General features: G+C 43.5%; 1 protein-coding gene across 5 annotated transcripts in view; it reads right to left on the bottom strand.

The window, feature by feature from the left end:
• SYNDIG1 (synapse differentiation inducing 1) overlaps positions 1-20,923 on the bottom strand; it is a 91,741-nt gene that overhangs the window by 59,917 nt on the left and 10,901 nt on the right. For 2 of the 5 annotated variants that reach the window (XM_085541102.1, XM_015857156.3), the window contains exon 1: positions 241-416. The exons of 2 other annotated variants lie outside the window; for them this stretch is intronic. The gene's annotated coding sequence lies outside the window, so the exon portion shown is untranslated. Of the gene's footprint in view, positions 1-240; positions 417-6,505; positions 6,633-20,923 lie in introns of those variants that run through there. One more of the 5 variants, XM_085541105.1, reaches the window with a different exon arrangement.

Raw genomic sequence — 20,923 nt, 5'->3', positions numbered from 1 at the left:
GCACCGCCACGGAGCGCCCCGCGCTGCCTTTAGGCAGGATCCCGGCCCGGGGGCGGCCCCGTGTCCCTGCGCTCCCCCGGGGACCCCCCTCCGCAGCGGCAGCCGCCGTTCCTCCCCCCGCCCTTCCCCCGGCTCCGGCTCCGTGCCGCGCTCCGAGGGTTGGCGATGGGGAGATGCGGCGCATCGCTCCCCGGAGGAGATGCGGGAAGTGGGGAGTGGGGATTGGGGGGGGTCACTCACCTCCTCCTCCCTGCAAGGTGACCCGCAGCGCGATCCACCCGCCCGGGGCTGCAGTAGGGGCGGCGGAGCTGCCCGGGCTCAGCGCCCGGCCGCGGTACCCGGCAGCATCCCGGCGGCGGGGGACAGCGGGGAGCGAGGCCGGGCAGGGCTGAGCCGACTGCACCGCCGGGCTGCACAGTGCGCGTAACTCGCGGGGAGGTGATGGAGGAGGAGGAGAAGGAGGAGGGAGAGAGGGAGGGAGGAGGGAGGCAGGAGGAGGGAGGCAGGAGAAGCAGCCCTACGTGGCAGCGGGGCCAACTTTCCTCCTGCAGCACGAGCAGCCTCACAGCCCCAGGGGAAAAGACGGAACCCTTCACTATCAGTCTCCCTCCTTCTCTCTGAGCCTTCTTCACTGCTGCTCCCCAACCTCTGCCTGTCTTCTCCCTCTTCTCATTCCCTGTGCTGGGCACTGGACCCTCAGGGAGGTGGGAAGGCTTCACCAGCTCCGAAGAACTTTATTTCTTTGTTCCAGCTGTTTTTTAGTACGGCAGTGAGCACGCTGGGCTCCTACTGCAGTGTTGGGGGGGGGGCATGGGGAGATGTTCCCTGTTTTCCTAATAACCATAAATAGGATGGAAAAGCAGGGTTCGTTCATTCCACTTCCCATCTCCAGCAGACCTGCTGGCCAAGTCATTTCCAAAAAGCTTCTTTGTCACCACTTCTTGTGATGCTTCAACATCCATGGCTTAAAATGCAGTGGGAAGACTGCATGCCTGGTTCAGATGATTGCTGTCCTTCCTTATTGCAGGGAGAGACATGAGGCCTTACATCCCCCTCATGCGTTTTTGACGTCTCTATTTGGGGTAAGGCTGTTTTAGCTCCCTGCTTGTGTACTGTTCGTTCTTCATACTCTCAAAATATCCCATGCCAAATCTTTTCTGAAGGAGAGCATTCAAGATTTATAAGACATGCTAAAGAACTCATGCTTGTTTCTGGGATTTTCAGCAGAAAATCCCTGCAGCCCCATTTTCTCCTCTTTCGCAACAGTTTAGTTCTCTCCCAATGAGCAATGAGCCTTTTCCATCTTCCTGGACCAGTGCAGCCCATCACTAGGGATCTTTCATTTTCATCTCACAAAAAAGATGGAAACTGAAAACCTTGTCCCTTGTGGAGAAACAAACTAGAAAAGCTCAGAATAACATCTGAATGTTTGGGAGTATTCAAACACTTTTCCTCTATTTATTTATTTATTTATTATCATTCCACAAACAATTAGCATTTTGGTTTGCTAGATTTAGTTCCATGTATTTAACTCTGAAAGCATCAGTAAGCAATCCTTTCCCACAGGAAATACCCTTTTCAGCAGAGCTTGGTTCCTTTGATGGAAGCTAAAACCATGAGCTCTTGGAAAACTTCTTCAAGGCAGTCCCACAGAACCCTGGCTTGGCTGATACGGTGACAGCATCTAGGATCCTCTTTTACACAAGGGACACCCTCATCTGCAGCATTTCCACTAGGGTTTAAGAAAGCATAAATCTCCTTGAAGTATGGGTCTGGATGAGGCATAGCCTTCCTCTACCTGCATGGAAAAACCTGCACCAGGGCAAGTATTGCCATCAGGCCTGACCATCCTTTCTTTTATTCCCACACTCCATCGCCTTCACCCTCTGATCAGACATCTCAGGGCCTGGATGCAACTTGGCTCTGTGTTGCAGCCCTGGACACAGCACAGATGATGGAAGATAAGCTGTGTTAGCTCTGTCATCAGCCTTCCCTGAAAGATGAAAACCCCAGAAACTCATTGTCTGCCTACCTCATTGCTGGCAGGGATCAGCATCTGGTGGGTGAGAAAACTCTCTCCTGGTTGACAGATTGGGCTCAGCCCTGAAAACAGAGAGCTTCGTGTCCCTCCAGCCCCTAACTTTGTTTTCAGTGTCTCCCATCAATACTCACTCAATATCATTCATTCCCAACACCCTCTGGACTTCAGGGAGGCTTTAAGAAAAAAAGTCTCTTACTGTAACAGACACTGGGAGAGGATAAATAGGAAAGCAAATAGTTCCAAATTATGGTTATTATGATTCTACAAAGTGTATTTTTCACCTTTCCTTTCTCAGGAATGGAAGCCTGTGAACTGCATTCATTAAGCCTTAACTGAGTAAGACTTTTAGGAAAAAGACTGTCTTTCTGTTCTGCTCCTACCGGAGCAAAACTGTAGGGGTGCTGGCTTGCAACCAAATGCCTTCTAGCTGCTACAGTGCAAATCCTTATCATCCAGTGTTACTGTTACTGATTGGAGCCATCAGCTGGCTTGGATGGCTGGTGAATTCCTGGCAAAATACTATTTGTTCTTGACTGGAGGAAATGTGGCAAGGTTTCCAAAAGGGTTTGTTAGATTTTAACCTGGAAGAAAAACATTGCCTTTACACAGAATAGAGCAGGGAAGGGATTTCTGTATTCAGTTTTCTGTCTTTCAGACAACTATATACCATGATTGTGTTTGTTTTCCCTCACACTTCCAAAATAAAGTGTTTTCCATACTGATATCCATACCAATAGTTTTGCAGCAGAAGCAACTATTGGAGCAATCACAACCCAACAATGACAAGTTGTATCTATCACAGAAGCATAGAATCAGTAATGCTGGGAAGCCTGCTGAGATTATCACGTCCAACCATCCATCCATCCCCACCATGCCCTCTTAAACCGTATCACTCACTGAGACATCTAATCTTTTCTTAAGAACCTACAGACTCGAACATACTTCATCCTCTGTTGTCTTGTCAACATCTTCTCCTGCCAAATAAAAACATTAACCTGTGCTCTAAGAAGTGTTAATCAAGCTGCATCCCTATTTGCACTAAGCTTGCCATCAATTGGCCTATTCTTGTTCACGTTCTAAAACACTCATGAGAGCTGCTGGAGGAAATGTCAGGCTGTTGTCTCCAGCTATACAAGCAAAATTACAGGTCTCCTGTGTGGTATACATCCCTGCAGGGAAAGGAAACTCTGAGTAGGAAAGTAGAAAGATAAAGAGCTGTAAGCACATCACTGGGCTCTAGGAAGAGCAGCAGCACCACCTATCACCAGTGAAGGAAGGGAGGACAAAGTGCTACTCCCTTTCACAGTTCCAGTACATGACTGGAGTTCAGATGTTCTAGATGACCAGAGAGAAATTATCTTCTTCAAGCAGAAGAACCTGTCTTAAATATTCCCTTGAAAACCTTCTGTTAAATCTCCTCCCTGCTTTGAGGGTGGCTTTTTATTTGTCTATCACCAAGTATCCTCCACATCTGAGAAATAAAAACAGCACTTAATACTTTTGAAGCAACAGCGGGGTACCAGGTTTTCCCCAAGTTCATCATGAGCTCAGCAGGAGCAGAACCCAGTTAATACAGCAATGCTTACTCATTTTAGTGAGGCTATGCAAGTGATACACTCAACCTTAACGACTTGAAGTGTTGAGTGGAGTGATCTTCCTGTGGTGCCAAGAAAGACAGAAAGGAGAACATTTGGGAGACAAGGGTTCTGGTATCTAGAGCAGCAATGAGCCACAAAAACACAAAGCAAGGCTGAAAGACTGCAAGAATTGTTCATCACTTACAGGACATGACTGGGCTGCAGGAAACTGGGTTCAGAAGAGCGTAGCTCTATGGCTTGCAGACATGCACCCTAAGGGTTTGCCTGTTCAAAATCCTGGTACCACTTGTACTGATGGTGTCTGAACTACACGTCACTTGGTTATAACTCGGGATGATGATATGGAGCAGTTGGAAAGCAGTCAAAAGGCAACAAGAATCTTTCCATCTAATTGGATCAGACCCCAAAGATGTAGCCAGGAGTGCTTTTAAATTTCTGAGAAAGAAGAAAGCTGAGGTGGAGGGGTTGAATTTTGCATTGTTTTGCTTGCCCACAGTCCTGGAACCAGCATAAAAACAGAAGTTTGGAGTACCCACAAGCTGAGCATTTTTGTTCTTGTTGTGTATTTATGGCAGAAGGAAAAAGAAAATGTATTATTTCTTGACTAAGTGAACAATGCAGCTTAGCTGAAAACCAAGTATTTCATTGCTTTGAACACATTTGCTCTTTTTAATGCTGGACATGCACACTTCCTTGCAGCAGAGGAAGAATCTAACCACAATTACTGTCAATCCTTGCCTAACCCGAAGCAAGAAAATGTAGCTCTTGTATTCTGTCTGCAAAGAAGATGAAGCAAACAGGGTGTAGGACTTTACCTCTGGTACTAAATTAATTCAGAGGGAACTTTCAGCTCAAGTGAGACAGGACCATCCTCTTACACACACAAGTCTCTGGCAAGGATTGTCTCTATCTACTTTTCTCTTGGACAAGTTACATAAATTCAGTTGAAGTGCCCCAGTTACTCATATGTCCAAGAGCTCAGATGCCCAGAGACTTGGAAGCTCAAAAAAAACAAAGCACACTGCTTTTATTTTGCCATCTGTGCCTTGTCCCACTACAGGTAGTTCTCATGTTTGGATTTTTTGGGATTCTTCCAGAAAACCTTACTTCAAGAACTGGCACTAATGCATTTCTATTCATAAGACAGCTCCTTGAGCAGGAAGGGCAGCTCCAAGGGAGAGAGGATTGTACCACTTCTGTGCTTTCTTGCAATGTCAGTCTTTTTAGATAGCCAGGAAAGGCAGAAGTTAGTGCTGATTGAGACATGGCCATCTGTCAGACAGGAAACATGCCAAGGCCACCTTTTGATTTTTTTGTAAGCAAAGGAACCAGTCAATAGTAACAATACTTAGGTGCTATAGACCTTGAACAGAGTCTGACAGATATCTGAGATTATAAAGGTTCCCCTTGGATATGATTAGGGAGCTCCTGAGTTGTTCAGCATCTCCCATTAAAATGTCTTCATCCACTGTGAAACTGCAACATAACTGCCCTTATGTCAGACACCTCTTTGGAGCTGAGTGCCATGAAATTAGCCCTATTATTTATCTCATGGATTTCCTAGGCTCCTGTATGTAAGGACTTGTACATAAACATGGTAAGAAGCAGTTCTTTCCCCAGAGATAGGATGCAATTAATAGCTGGGACAGAAAAAGAGGGGGCTACTCAGTCCCACTGATGTGCAGCACCTAGATATATGCAGGCACATTTATGTCTAACTGGGCTGATATTAAACTGAATGATAGGACATTATGGTTAGTAAATGTTGTAGATATGGAGAGAGAACTGGAATGGTCTCCCAAACATTTCATTATACACACTAATTCCTCTGGCTGATGAATACCTACTTGGAATTGACATTGAATTAACTGATGCAACCTTAAAATGCGAGGAGAACTTCAGTTTAGCTTGGTCATGAATTTCTATGTACTTACCTGTCTCTTATATATGATGAGAGGTTTATCCCTTCTTGGAGTAACCACTGAAGAGAAAGAACAGGATGTTCACAAAGAAAATCCTAAAAGCTCTAGTGGTACTCCAGCAATGCCAGATTGCCATAGCTCATTACATGGCTCATGGGGCACCCTGATCAGACTATGAGGCTGCTTTTGAGGTGATCATATTCCACTTGTTCTAAGGCAGCCAGCGCTCTGAGGCTCAAAGCACTTACAGGGGAGCTGGGATGTGTACAAGGAAAGCCTGGCAACTTGGAGACTACTCTTATTCCAGGCAAAGAAGGCACAATCGTAGAGAGAAAAAAAAGTCAATTTTTGGGTCTATGTTCATCTTGTTCATGAGAGGAGGTCTGGAGCTCGTCCTTTTCACCTCTTCTTTTCCATCTATGTCTCAAAATCAGATCTATTTGTCCCAATGACGGTGAGAGATCTTCTATAGCTTATGCCTCTCTACTGATCTCTTTGTACATTCTGATACGCAAGATCCCTTCTCACAGAAGAGATCTATAATAGGAAAGAAAGATATTTTCCATATAAATTCAATTTTAAAGGTAGCCAGGGACAGATCAGGCCTTTGGTGTTCAAGGAAAAACTCCCAACTGAAATCAATGAAGGGTTGAGATTCCAAATTAATTGCACGCTTCTGTCCTTAGCATCTGGGCATGGAATCAAAAGTGATGAGCCAACAAAGCAGCCATGAGCTGCTCCTGTGAACAGTCACCATCAATAATGAGAAATACTAGGATAAGTACTCTTTGAAATTCAAGTCACAAGGAGCATCATTTAAAAGGGAACTCGGGAGAAGCAGAAATACCATGCACCACACATTAATTGTCATGCATGTGACAAAATCCTCTGTATTGCTGTTACTTAGCAGCATTAAATTTATTCCCATATTATTAATGCCATACCTGGGATGAAGTAATTAAACTGGCAGCCCATTTCTTCTCAGCTAGAGGCCAGATTTTCCTCTGGTGTAAATCAGAATAGATCCACTGCAGAGACCTGGATTTATGACCAGTTGGGGAGCCAAGCCACTGTTTCTAAAAAAGGAAAGCTGAAAATGAAGTCAAAACAGTCATCGCTGTATGTTCTGCCTCAGAATAAGGGTATGTGGGGCTAAAATCCCAGCTGACCTGGACCTATTCCCAAAGCATACTGCAATCGATCTGAAAACTCCTCCCAGGAGATTTAGCAAATTAAATTTGGGAAGTTAAATATTTAATAGCCTGCTACTCATTTCTTCCAAATGGCACACTTAGTAGTGGTTATAAAAGGAATAAGAAATAACCAAACTCATCAGAAATATCCACAGATCCGTTTTGACAGAAATGCCACGCAATTTGTGCAGGAAAAGAGCTGATGTAGAGCTCATTACTCCAGCCTTCCCGCAACAGCCTGCATTCCAGTCCAGTTCCCAACACACTCATACCTCTATGACAGCAGGACAACTACATTTGATTTCAAATCATGACTGGCAGATCTGTCCCATGGACAGCAGAAGCAGTCAAGCGAACAGCTACAATGAGAGCACAGCTCTCTCAAATTGCAGGCATCCTGATGCCAAACACATCATTCATTACGGGATGGCAGACTGAAGAGAGCAGGAGATTTAGGAAAAAGAAGAATGACACATGGTCAATCTTAGGCCTGTTTGAAAGCCCAATGAAGCTGAAGGGAAGAATTTACTGGGCAAAGGATCACATTTCTTTGTTCCTAGAATAGGCTCTTCTTCTGTACGAAGGGAATAAAAGATGCATATAGAAGAAGGGAGGAGCTGTGCTGGTTGTGCTCCAAAAGCAAAAGGAGTAGAAGATAGGTCCTGATATATACTTGGGCTGATTTCTAAACACCATGGCTGACATAAAAGGAAGAGGAGCCAAGTTTCAAAATAAAGAGGGAAGTATTTCTCCATGCAACAGGTTGCAAATTTGTGGAGCATCTTACTAAAAGTTGCTGTGCACGTGAGTTTCCACAGGTGGAAGAAGAGGTGGGATATGTCTATGGAAGAGGCTCAGGATAAGGGATATTTAATAGGTAATGCTTGTGCCTAGTTTGGGAAAGCCTGGAGCTGCAAAGGATAGGTTAGTTTGAGGTTGGGTGAGGCTATGATAGGTTTTAGAAATATTACTATATTTCCTATATTCTGGTGGGCCTCCCTCAGCTTCTGCTTTTGACTACTATTGTAGAAGAACAGACCTTTGGTCTGATCCACGGTGGCTGTTCTTACACCTCCTTGGCACTCACCTTACAGAAGTACTAAGCACACATTGACTGACCATACAGATGCAGAGAACACCACCTCTCCCAAGTGAGTTTTTTAAACCTTTTCCTCATTCCTGAGGTACAAGTTTTTTGAGAGGTGTATAATCTTTATTCAAGGCTGTGTTTTAAAAGCACCATCTGGCCCTTAATTAAAAATAAGTTTTTCCATTAAAATTGCTTTTCAGCATAAATTGCTGTTATTCATACATATATATTAAAGCGTTTGTTTTCCTTGAGAACTTCACATTATTAAGAGGAAGACTGAACCCCTCTCCACAATGTATAGGTGTTCCAACATTTCGCATTCCTCTTAATAGAAAACTGAGATGGACAAGGTTTGGAAAACGTTTTTGGAAGATACATCACCATTTCTGATGAAGAATGCTTCTGTCATTCATGGCTCCTCTATACTTAATGCTGAACACAAAAAGATACTGGTGCAAATTAAAAACAAAACATTCAACTTAAAGATAAGTTCAGGTAGATTTTTTTTTTTCCTGACTAAATCATTGTAATGTAAGTCATTTCCTGACTTACATTCATGGAGCTGACCAATTAAAGATACTTATAAAGAACTCCGGATGTCTCAGTCTTTTGAGTTAGACCTTTGGAAATCTTTTTATTTCTTCTACTACTGACAAGATCCCAGATACGTCCAACCAGTTATTATGAGTGCCTTGTAAATTTTGCTTTGCTTGATTAGTGTAGGCTCTTCCTCACAAAATAACTTATTTCCATTAAATGCCTCTTGCTTGCAAGCAGTCAGTCTGCCAGCTTTATCCACCTCCTGTAATCTACCTGTTCCATAAATTGCTGAAATCACCAGGACAATAACACTTTCTTCAATTTCTGTGTCGTGATTACCAGGAGGAAGATAGGGAGGTTTAAACTTTGTGATTTAGAGCAGCCATGGCTTCATAAATAATGAATAATAATAATATAAAAGCAGACTTTTTTTTAGTCCAAAAAGCTCTTACCCCAGGGAAATGCAGAGCAGGATCCCACAGGGAATTTTTCAGCTAATCAAAAAGAGGAATACTTATAGCAGACTATGCTGAGCATAGAAAACGCAGAGATCAGCACAGTCTCCTCAAGACAGTTGACAAAACAGAGCAACTGAATCCAAATTGGTATGTACAACCACAGCTCTAACCTCAGAGCTGACCTTTCTAGGCTTTCTGGGACTTGTTATTTCTACAGTTTCAAGCTATTGAAATTTCCAACTACAATATACCTACAAGCAAATCAAGGAAATGCACACTTGTGCTTCATGTAGAACAGCTTCAGGTGGGTGAAACAGCACGGCTGATGAGATTAGGCTAATTTTCTCCAGGTAATACCCCAGTGCTTCTATCCTATAGCTAGCTTTCTGGAAAAACACAAGGAGTCAGAACAATAATAAAATCATTAAGGTTGGAAAAGACCTCTAAGATCATCCAGCCCAACCAGCCACTTACCACCAATATTGCCCACAAGCCCATATTCTAAGTAACACATCTACACATTTCTTGATAACCTTCAGAGATGCCTCCAAGTTCCTTTACATTTATACCAGAAACAGACATGTAACTATATTCTCATTGCCCCATATGCCAAAATATTTGGATGCAGGCTGCAATTGCAGGTGAGTTTAGAAAGGGTTTATCTGTTCCCCATCTTCCTTCTCTGCCTGAACTCTTCTTCTTCCATTGTTTTCAGCAGGGGCATAAAGTCCCTCCTTGCTAGTAAGGATACATTCCTTCTCCCTCTGAGAGCAGTGGTAGAACAGGATCATTATTTTTGTTAACTCACATGGATGCTGGAGATCCGTAACATCTTCCAATGACTCTTGAGCATCACTTTGTTCCAAATGTATCATCAGCAGAGAGAAACTGTTGGCTTTTTGGTGTAACCAAGACAGAAAAGGGTAACCACGAAGTCTCAGCTGCTGTAATGCTATAATAGGATGATAACTGCTTTCCTTTAAAATGCCTTAGGTAAGCAGAGATCTTCAACAAAAGGCACCCTCTCCTCCATTGCCAATCTTTAAATGAGGTCTGGGAAGGGGTGGATCATTGCTCCTCCCCTTCCAGTCAATCAGGTACACTGCATGCAACTGAGTTCTGACTGAGTTGGCCCTGCATTTCCACCAGGTGCCCAATCACTGGCTCATTTTCACTACAGCTGCTCATTAGAACATCCCCTTGGGTTGGTGCTGCTGATGAGCTTTAGAGATTTGAAAGGAGAGCTGGATGCATGTGAATGCTCATCATCCAGAAAAGCATGCTGCTATCTGATAGGCACTTCAAGTTCCTCAAGTCTGGCTGTTCAGTTATCAGCCTGTGTTAAGTGCAGTCAAACTGCTTTTTAACCAACTAATAGTACTAGCAATGTCTATGGTGTGTCTCCAGCCTACCTTAGCTGCTCCTCTGGCATTTCTATACAAATTGAACCTTGGTGAGTTCCCTGTTTATTTACATGTTCTGCATGAGCTTTTCTTGTACAACTAAATCTGAACTTTGGTCCAATTTCAAGAAAAAGGCCAAATGAGACAGCTGTGTTAAAGAAGCATTGGTGTGGGGATTCCAGATGCTATATCAACCCACCAGAGAAATCTGTATAATTTACTCCTTTAATCAGATCGTGCTGATGTGGACAATTTTGGGCTACCTTATACCTTTTCTCAGACCCTGGTCACTGGTACAGAGTATACTCAAGTCAAGTGTACACCCTTGTCTGTGTTTGTCTTGTGGTAAATAACCAAAAGGGAAATCATGTCTCCATCTTGATATTCTGTCCATGTGAAGGTCATAAATTATATGCAGTAGGTTACTGAATCTTCCTACTGCCTCGTGCACTGCCGCTCTGCTCACAGAATCAAAAGCAAGTTGCATATCTGTGAAAGCAGCATGTAAAGGGCAGCAGAGTCACTGGTGTCTCTCTGCCAATAGCTGTAGGACAAACAGCATCCATGGCTGATCAACCAGCAGTGAAAATGAATTGCTCTGGGTGGTGTTTACAAGTCAGCAGGAGCTGAATTTTGGCCAGGAGAAACTGGGCATTGTTTTCCTGGGAGAAAACACAGCAGTGATTGGAGGACAGCTGCTGCAGTCTGAGAGCAGACCTTTACTGTTGGCAGCAATCTCCTAGCACCCCCCTTTTGCTCCTCTAGATCTTGCCAGATCCCTGGCCTCTCCAAGCAGCTCACAAAGTGAATGTGGCTGATCCAACAGCATAGGCTGGTAGTTGTTCAACAAAACTGAAGCTTTTGTAACCTCTCCCACTAGCAGAAGCAGCTCAATCACTTCTGTAGAGAAGTAGATATGTTACACATAAGATGTACACAGGCATCTTCAGATGCCCTTTCAATTTGAGAGCAAAGATAACCATATCAGCCCATGGACTGATACAGAGCCACTGCCAAAAACTGGCACAGGTAGCCATTGTCTGCATCTCAGCTGAAAGGCACAATGAATTCATGCTGTCCAATAACCTCTTGCAGAAACTCCAATGCCTCATGTAGCATTCGCTTCATAGTCTTCATGAAAACTTGATTTCAGCTCTACTTTTATTATTGTGGGATTTTGTTCTAATTCCTTGGCCAGCCATACCTATATTGAGGGCTTTTAGAGCCTGGTAAGTCCATCTGCAGAAGTTCACCTTCTAATTCAGCATCATGTTCTTGAGTATCACAACATGAACTGGTATGTACTTCTTGAATGGGACAGTTCCAGTGTGTTTTGTACCCACATGGTAAGCAGGGTTTTGACAGCATTTGCTTTACAAAGGTATATTTAAAATAACCAGTCCATGACAAATACAAGTTTTGCTGAGGTCTCATCAGTAAATATAACATGAACCTGTTCCTTTACCAATGTAATTTGGTAGTTGTTTCCACAAGGGCAAGTCTACCTTTCTGAGCCAGGGACAAGTGGTAGGAAAGCTGTGCAAGACAGAAGGAGAACAGATTCTCTGTCCAGCTGGCATTTCTGCCTCGAGCTGTTGCCTGATACTTGTACACCTGGGTAAATATTTAGATTGGATGTCAGGGGAAAGTTGTACGCAGAGAGAATAGTGAGGTGCTTCTCCATCCTTGGAAGTATTCAGGGCCAGACTGGATGGGGCCCTGGGCAGCCTGGTCTAGTATCAGATCTGGAGGATGGTGGCCCTGACTGTGACAGCGGGGTTAAAACTCGATGATCCTTGGCATCCCTTTCAACCCAAGCTATTCATGATTTCATGCAATGTTAAGCAGAAATTCTACCTCCAGGGTAGCAGCTCAGGGCAGGGGTGTCCCAGATAAGCCACAGCCTCAGCTGCACTATAAAAGCTGTACTTGCTCCATCAGCTCTGTGAGAAAAATGTGCATTAGGATGACAGGTAAGCGAATGCAACAGTGAATAAGTGTGTAAATAAGAAGCAGTATAAAATGAAGTTAAAAATAGCCTGTTCTCTACTAAAGCAGATGAAAGAAGCATGGCTGCTTCTTTCGTGTAGCCTTGCATTCCAAAATGGCAAAGTGCGGAACTGACAGCAATGTGGGAGCAATGACCACAAAACAGTGCTGAGTTCAGTTCTTAGGATGAGCACTCCCAATGATGAAACAAGACATCTAGGATCAATTCCAGGGCCACACAGCTTCAGTAAACCATTGCTGTAGTCAGTAATGCAGAGGCTTTAAAAAAGAAACCGAAGCAGCTGTTGGTTTCATCCCACTGACTCCCCTCTCTGATTTCCAGGCACTACATGACACAGGGGAGATGTTCTTATTGTGCTGCCCAAAGAGGTGACACTGTTTTCCCCTGAAAGGTGTTATAATTCATGTTCAGTTATGTGAACTTCAGCAAGGGCAGTAAGTTACATTCAGCTGTATATCTCAATCTTTCCATCCATTGGCTGAGGTCATACTTTATTCAGAGCTAAGGAAGGGAGTGTAAAAATGACCTCTGTGCTACAATGGACCTGACATGTGCAGGTGGGTTTTGTGGGAATCCCAGGTCCAGTCAGGCTCACTGTGCTGCTGCATTCTGCCAGCAGACAGCAGGAGGAAAGGCACTGCAAGGCTGGCACCAGTCTGCTCCAGCCTGAGGTATGGTTTCTATTAAGCTGAAGCCTCTGGAGACCTTCTTGGCCCAGCAAACATGTGGGGAAAACAGTGTACAGTGTACACAGTGTACAGCACTGTGTACAGTCCATCACGGGTATGGATTTGTCTTCACTGCTGGATGAAGTTGAGCTGATGTTGAGGCCATGAGTCTAGTTGGTCCCTGGAGTCAGGACAGTCCCGGTTAAGGAAGGGATGCTGTGTCAAAGTGATTAGCTCTTCCTCACCCTTCTCGCAGATCCTATGCCTGTCTCAGGATGGTTGCTGAGCAGGGGCAAGTGGAAATATACAGCCAAGTGCTAAATGCTTTATGCTATTGCCTGATTGATTTTAAACTGTGCTTACTTGGCAACACGCCTCTAAGGACTTGTTACATAAGATTAGAGATGTTTTTTCCTAATGCGGCACCGTGACTTGTAAACCCGTTGTGCACTGCTGAAAGTTTAACAGTCTGTATTTGAAACTGGAGTTGCAGCAGCATTTCACCACACCACAGCCAGCAATGGCTCCCCATCCCCATGGCCTGTGCTGGGGTGATGGTGTGACACATGCTGTCTTCAGCAGTAAATCACCATGCGATGCAGTGATGAAGTCTGAAGTGTTCAGCTGCTGTCCCTCCCCTCCAAGACTGGCTGGAGTAAAGAAGGTCAGTCTGTGTTACACATATGTTAGTGGTCTCTCAGTGTCTTCTAAGGTATTTCCCCACTTTCCGGAGCTGGTACTTGCTCTTATTTTCAAATTGCAGATGCTCTGTTCCTCTAGAACCAATACTGAGGGAGAAAAAGCACTGCAGAACTCCTCTTAGGATAGAAGAGACCTGCTATTGCAAAGCCATGTTCACATGTGTGGAGGAAAATTTCAGACCTTTGTGTGCTCAAAAAAATCTAGGTGTAGAAACAAAAGAAGCCCATACCAGACCACCAGCAGCCAATTTTGCTTACTTATCATAAGTGCTTACACATATTTTCAATTAAAAGGGAAAGGGAGAAATATTCTCCTGGGACTTGTATGGCTGCAAGGAGACAACCCACCCACTCTCAGCCCCTGCAGCCTATGGCACTCTCTGTGCAGTTCTTTTATGTTTGTATCTTCAGGAAGTTATGCTACTGAAGGCAGAGGAAGATTTGCTGCTGACCTGCCCGTCTACCCTTTACCAGTATTAATCTGCCTGTGCGTTGACAGTCACACCCAAGAATTGCTGGTGGTGATGGATTGCCTTTAATCGTGCCATGTATAAGGGCTGGAGTTAGAAGTTCCCTGGCACATTTTCTGTTTGTAATTGGTTGTTAAGTCTAAGGGGAATCTAACTGGGAAGCTGCAATATTACAACATTGTCCAAAGGGAAAAGAGGAAGGACAACGACTTCCCTTTAGTAAGAGAGGTTGGGCTGCTTGGGAAATGCAGTAGAACATAAGGTGGTTTCTTAAACTTTTCATGTTAGCTCATTTCAGTAACAAAGACTGGTTCTAGATGCATGTTTAAGCAGGGCATTTTGTATGTCACCGAATCTCTTACAATTCAGAAGATGGTCAGAATATGGGCTAGGCTGGAGATAGTAAATCTGTCTAGGAACAAAATCAGAGGCTTCCAGTTCTTGTATATACTAAGTCATAGCTGGTGGGTATAATGGGAAAACTAGATGTCTGGTCATAATCTAGGTATGTTGATAAGAACTCTTTAGTCCTCCTATGAATGCTGTACTTAGACAAAGAATATTTTGGGGTCCCTTTTCAGCCTTGGTCTATTATTATTCGATGCAGATGATGTCTAGTCTTACTGTCCCCAGGAGAACAAGAGAAACTCCCTGCTGTATGGTGCCATTGCCATGTTATCAGGATACCTGACGGAGTAATGGAAGTAGTCACAAAAGCAGGGGGGGCAGTCATTTAAAAACAGATCCCTTCAGGGTATGGAAAGCAGTAAGAATGAGGTTATTTCTTCTTTCTTTCATCCTTATTATTTTACTTGTTTGTTTGTTTTTAAGCTCTGAAGATTCTTTCTTTACTGCATCATTAGATTAAGGGTTAGCTTCTTGGGACTGCCATTATAAATCTCGTTAAGAAGAAGCACTCTAAATAAGGAGCACAGGGAAGGAGTCTTATCCGTGTCAGGCAGTATTTTCTATGTTATCTCAGTGTGAGAAGCCAGGCTGGGCAAAATGTGTCTGTTGAAACTTTTTATTAGGCAGTAAAGTCATTGTTTGGAATGAAAACTTCTTTACTTTCCTTTTTTTTCACAGTATTTGTGGTCCTTTTTATTTAACTTCACAGCAATCAATATTTGCAGTGCAGTTATTTCCAAACCGGTTCCCAGAAACCTTTTCTGTTTGTGGAGCTCATTCAGATATCAGTCTCCAGATCATGGCTGAGGGTCAAGAAACTGTAGGTTCAACACTTCTCTCAGAGGTAATTACCTGAGTGAAAAAATCATTGCTTAGAATTGACAAGACCTCTGTTATAAAAAAAAACATCAATATTTAAAATAATCCTGTATTGACTGGAAGATCCAGCAAGGCCTTCTGCTCCTCAGGGACAGAGATTTGGATGAATTGTGTTCATATCTGTGTAGCAGACCACAAGAAGAAACCAAGATCTCTTTTTAGATCCTCCTGACATGGGGTCAGCAACTTATGCTGTGAATTATCCCCCAGGCACTTGCAGGGGAGGGGGAGGGGTTGGCTTGGCTTCCCTGTTCTCCCAGCTTTTGGTGAGACTTGAAGGAGGAAGAGGATAGAAAATCATTAGCTTATACATTAGCAGCCTTTAAGTATCTACAGGGGGATTGTAAAAAGAAGGGGACAGACTTCTGAATGTAATAGGATAAGGGGAAATGGTTTCAAACTAAAAGATGGGAGATACAGATTGGACATAAGGAAGAAGTGGTTTATGATAAGGATGATGAGGCACTGGCAGAGGATGCCCAGAGAGGTGGTGGATGCCCCAGCTTTGGAGATATTCAAGGTCAGGCTGCACAGGGCTCTGAGCACCTGATGGAGCTGTAGGTGTCCCTGCTCACTGCACAGGAGTTGGATGAGATGATCCTTAGGAGTTCCTTCCAATTCAAATCTATGTTTCAATGATTCTGTAATTTTATCCTCATCAAATCCTTCCTTCACTTTCATCTTTTTTCAGGAAGACACTATCAGGACTGACAGAGAGTGATAGCAAGACAATACTGGCTGCACTGCCCACCCAGTATGCCAGCAAGTGGGCACAGAGGTGCCTGATGGGTCTGAGGTGGACAGCCAAGCGTCCAACGTAAGTGACTGTCCCAAACAAAGGCTTTGCCCTACCTGAACAAAGACGATGAATGAAGTAGGGCAGTGCCCTGAGGTGAACAACATCCTCTATGTGTTCTTGTGAGTAACTCTTTTCACTGAGCATTTGGAGGTCTTCTGCATTTGTTTATTATTATTATTATAGATTAAAGATCTGTGATGAAAAGTAGCCTATGTGCAAAAAAAACCCTGGGTGCAGGCCCAGCCCAGCCATACAGTTTGCCCTGTGTGTTGACAGGCTGCCAGAGTACACGAGTGACTGGGGTGAGTGCTTGACATGACTAATGGAAGGAGAAGACAGATGTACCCAACTGGAACGAGCCCCCGAGGACTCAACGGAGGCAGCTTGCTCCCGCAGCGGCTACAGTGTCTGATTGATGCCCCTGCCTGGCCTGAATCACAGGGAGGCAGCCCAGGGCTACTTCAACTGAGTGACATGACCCCTCTGCAGGGATGTGGCTGGGGTGACCTAGATGAAAGGCTGTTTGCATGAATAAAATGACCCCATCAGCCTTGCTGAGCTGGTCACTGACGTCACTTGAAACAATAAGAAAACCCAGAACTGTTTTTTACTTCCAAAGATAGAACAAAGCCAGATTCAATGGCCAGCACTGGATACTTTTGAATGCATTGAAAACATAGATTGTTATTTTTATTATTTACTTATAATACTACCAGAAACAGGTGCCAACCACCCAGAAGCTCTAAAGGTTATAAAGATGCTGAACAATTCACTCTATTCTGCTTTGACTGCATGAACCAGATTTACCCTCAAGTAATGGAAGGAGCAAAATATGTTTGCTATAGTACAGAGTGGAAATACTAGACATAAGAATAGATTTGATATGTCAGAGAAAAGTCTACAGAACATCATGTCCTCAAATCTATTAATGGAGAAGGCTGGATAACAGGAAGTCTTATCCAGTCTCCTAAAAAATGTGGTACGCAAGGTCCCTCATAAAACCTGTCAAAGAAAATCTGGATCAAACATGTTACAGATTCACAGACAGCTAAAGGCAGGGAACAGGGTCTGCACAGAGATTACTGAAGATGCCTCACGCTCTTTTTCAATCACATGTGTTACCCATCATATTCAGAAAGGATGAGAAGAAGAAAATGAGCAGGGGAACTGCCAAGACTACAGCTAATGAAAAGCTACCTCGGACAGTGCAGTATGGCAATTGTGATTGTGAAGAGTGGTAGGAGAGTAATATCTTAAGTAAGCTTCTGTAAAATGGCAAAAGAAATTTAATGTCAGAAAGTAAAAGCAATGCTAACACAGAGATGTAATTCTTACAATACATGCTTACTGGCACTAATTGTGCACTAGCTGTTAACAATCACCATGCAAATTTAGAGTTATAAACTGGAGTTACTGAAGATACAAGAGTGGTGCGTCGGTACCTCTGCACTGCTTTCTCCATGGCCTGGATCAGTACCATTCCATGTATTTCAGCTCTAAGTAAGTGGAGGGCCCTATACCACAACCTGAGAGTGGGGTAAGTGAGCTCAGATTTGAATGTTCTGCTCTAGTTGGTGAGAGTGGTGTCAATTATTGTCAGTTAGTACTTTTTTTACTATTTTTTTTTTCTGAAAAAGCTTATTATGAGGAAAGATTCTGAGAATAGTGGACCAGACTGCACATCTCTGTTCTGCCCCCTTGGTTCTCCCTGTCTTTCCACTCAGCAGGGATTTCATAAGACACCCTACTCCTGCACTGATCAGAACGTATTACATCTCTCCCCTCTGCACCAATTTGCAGAGAATAAACACAGTCTCATCTTTCCAATGATGATGCCTGAACTCTTCAGCCTGAGATGCAACCCCATACATTTTAGCTCTGTAAGTTCTTGGTTTGGTCTTTGGTATGTTGGTAAAGGAAGAAAACTTCCAAAACAGGGAGTTCACTGGCATGGGAAGCACATTTTGATTGTAACGATGTGCAGTGAATAACACTTGGTTTTGAAAAGCTGAGCCAAGAAGCTGGAAAGTTTGAGCATTAGGAAGAAGGTCCTACAGCTTTCTTATTATTTCTGATTCTATTCTTTCAGAATATTTCTGGTCTGTTCTCGCAGAACAACCTGATTACATCAGCTTTTCAGTACAGCGTGATCACGTACCTCAAACTCTGCCAATTAGTTTTGCCCTAACAAATCTCATGAACACAGCCTGCTTCTTGTGATAACAAAAAAACTCTCCAGTCTTTGAGGGGTCATTCATGATTTTCCATGTTCTTCTTAAGAGCTTAAATATATATATATAGTTTTCCTTGTAGCATTCTCTTTTCTTCAACTATTATTCTCTGTGTATCTCATTTGTTGTTTTTCTGAAATAACAGACGGATTATGTTTCTTCACTGAGATTTCAGCCTGTTTTCTACTGTTTATAAAGTTATCATTAAATGTTCCTCTCATACCTGAACTTTGCTGTTTTTTTCTCCCCATCTTTCCCAGTGATATGTTGCCTACTCTCGTTTGAGTACACGGTCATTAACATACATGGCACGGCTGCTGCTGTTGTTATCCTCATTATTACCATGGTGGCTGGGCCAGAAGAGAGGAGAAGCAATAGGCGTTGTACAAACACAGACAATCCCTGACATTAAGAAAAGCTCTAGTGTTGCTCAAAATAATTCTGAAATAATTCCTGTGAGTATGCTATTTTCCCTCTGCAATATTCATTTTTATCCATTGGAAAGCCTCTACCAAATGAGATGTGTTCAGCCTTCCTCTTCTTTTGTTTCTAACCAAGTTTTACATTTGCTTTTCCTTAACATCTCATTTTCCAGGTGGCCCTGGTGATGACATTTCAGCTACATCAGGTGAATCCCCACAAGGCTTCACTTACTAGAGGTTTCCTATGTAATTTTGGGAATCCAGACACATATTAAATATTGCAATAACAAAAGATGTGTTTCCAGCTATTTGATAAACCTAGCCTTCATTTAACAGTCATTCACTCGTCTGTTTGTATCCATAGTCGTCCCCTCTCCAAACAGCCCTTCTGGGCTGCCTTTTTTTTTTAAATCATCATGTTCTCCTTGAGATCAGATCTTCAGACTGGAAATATGTTTACTTCCAAGTCAGCCATCGCTGGCCAGCACTGCATGATAAATCAGGGAGTTAAAGTCATGTACTGATTTTGCTCGATCCACTGTCAGCGCAGGGACATCATGTTGAGCCTCAGTGAACAGGATATAGTTTGCATTTTGATATAGTGCCAGTACGCATCTGCATTGGAGATCAAAGGCAGTGGCTGAAACACAGAAACAGCTTGTAAACAATTCGGTTCTGCTCATTAATGCTGATTGATTACATTGTTTCATTCTGCTTAATTCATTTGGGAGATTGTCCCTACTGAGCCATCCTGTAGCAGTGTGGCCGAGCTACGGCTCCTCAGTTCAAAAAAGACGGGAGTTTCCTAAGGGAGTCCAGCGGAAGGTCACAAAGATGATAAAGGGCCTGGAGTATCTCCCATATGGGGAAAGACTGAGTAACCTGGGTCTGTTCAGCTGGGGGAAAAGAAGACTGAGGGGGATCTGGTTAATGTTTTTACATATCAGAAGGGAGGTGGGAGGCAAGCAGAGAGGCCTGGCTCTTCTTGGTATAGCAAAAGGACAAGAAACAATGGCCTAAAAGTTGAACACAGGAAATTCCACATATACATGCAGAAGAACCTTTTTACTGTGAAGGCGATGGAGCACTGGAACAGGTTGCCCAGAGAGGCTGTGGAGTCTTTATATGGAGATATTCGAGACCCACCCAGACATCTACCAGTGTGACCTATTGCAGGGAACCTGCTTTAGCAGAGGGGTTGTACTCAATAGTCTCTCTAGGTTCCTTTCAACCCCTGTGATTCTGTGATCTCCATGCTTTCACAAAACCTGGCCTCATTCTCCCTCTGAAAGACATCAGTCACTTATGGAATGGGTCAAGGAAGTCTTTATATTTCAGGAGCAGGAGGACAAAAGGCACTGAGCTACAGGCAGCCTGGGATGAAAGCAGGACACTGATTGCCCTGGCAGGTGGTCTAGAGATCTGTAAGGACAGCATAAAACAAGGCATGCTTATGAGAATGGTGATGGTAGGGGCCATTCAGGAAGGTACCCAGGCTGTTCTACTATCTGGTAAGTCTTCTGTGAGGGGATTGCAGGAATGCTGCTTGATTTCATTGTTTTATATTGTCATGGAGGGAAAGACCCCAGTGCAGTGGGAACTTAGGATGTGGAGTTTCCAAAAGCTGGTTTCTGTCCCTGGCCCTGCTAGTTTGGAAGGTATCCTCTGGTCAAGATGCTGCTTTTCACATACATGGAGTGGCAGTAACACCCCTAGCTGGTGCTGGAAGGCTTAATTGATAGAAGACATCTAATATAATACACTAAAGACACTATATCAATGCAATGTTATCATTACTGGAAAATAAGGAAAGGCTAAAAATAGCATAGTACATTTTGACAGAGCTTTTGTTATTTTCTTTTTATGTTCAATTCTTTTGAGATGATCTTCTTCCTTGTTAGGAAATCCTAATTAGCATTTTCATTATCATTTCATTATAGGGTTCGGGTTTTTGTACTCTGTAGACAGCCACTAATCATTCAGTCCCCAGATGAGATGAAGGTTTCTTGGGGCAAGGAAAGCTACACATATAGAAGGGAAAACCCTCCCTCAATACACTGAACAGAGGCAGTGGAAGGGCTGCAACTTG

This window comes from Coturnix japonica, chromosome 3 (genome assembly GCF_054131305.1).
Source record: "Coturnix japonica strain WE chromosome 3, WE-NBRP24, whole genome shotgun sequence".
NCBI classification, from domain to species: Eukaryota; Metazoa; Chordata; class Aves; order Galliformes; family Phasianidae; genus Coturnix; species Coturnix japonica.
This window is presented reverse-complemented; position numbering and strand designations above follow the sequence as displayed.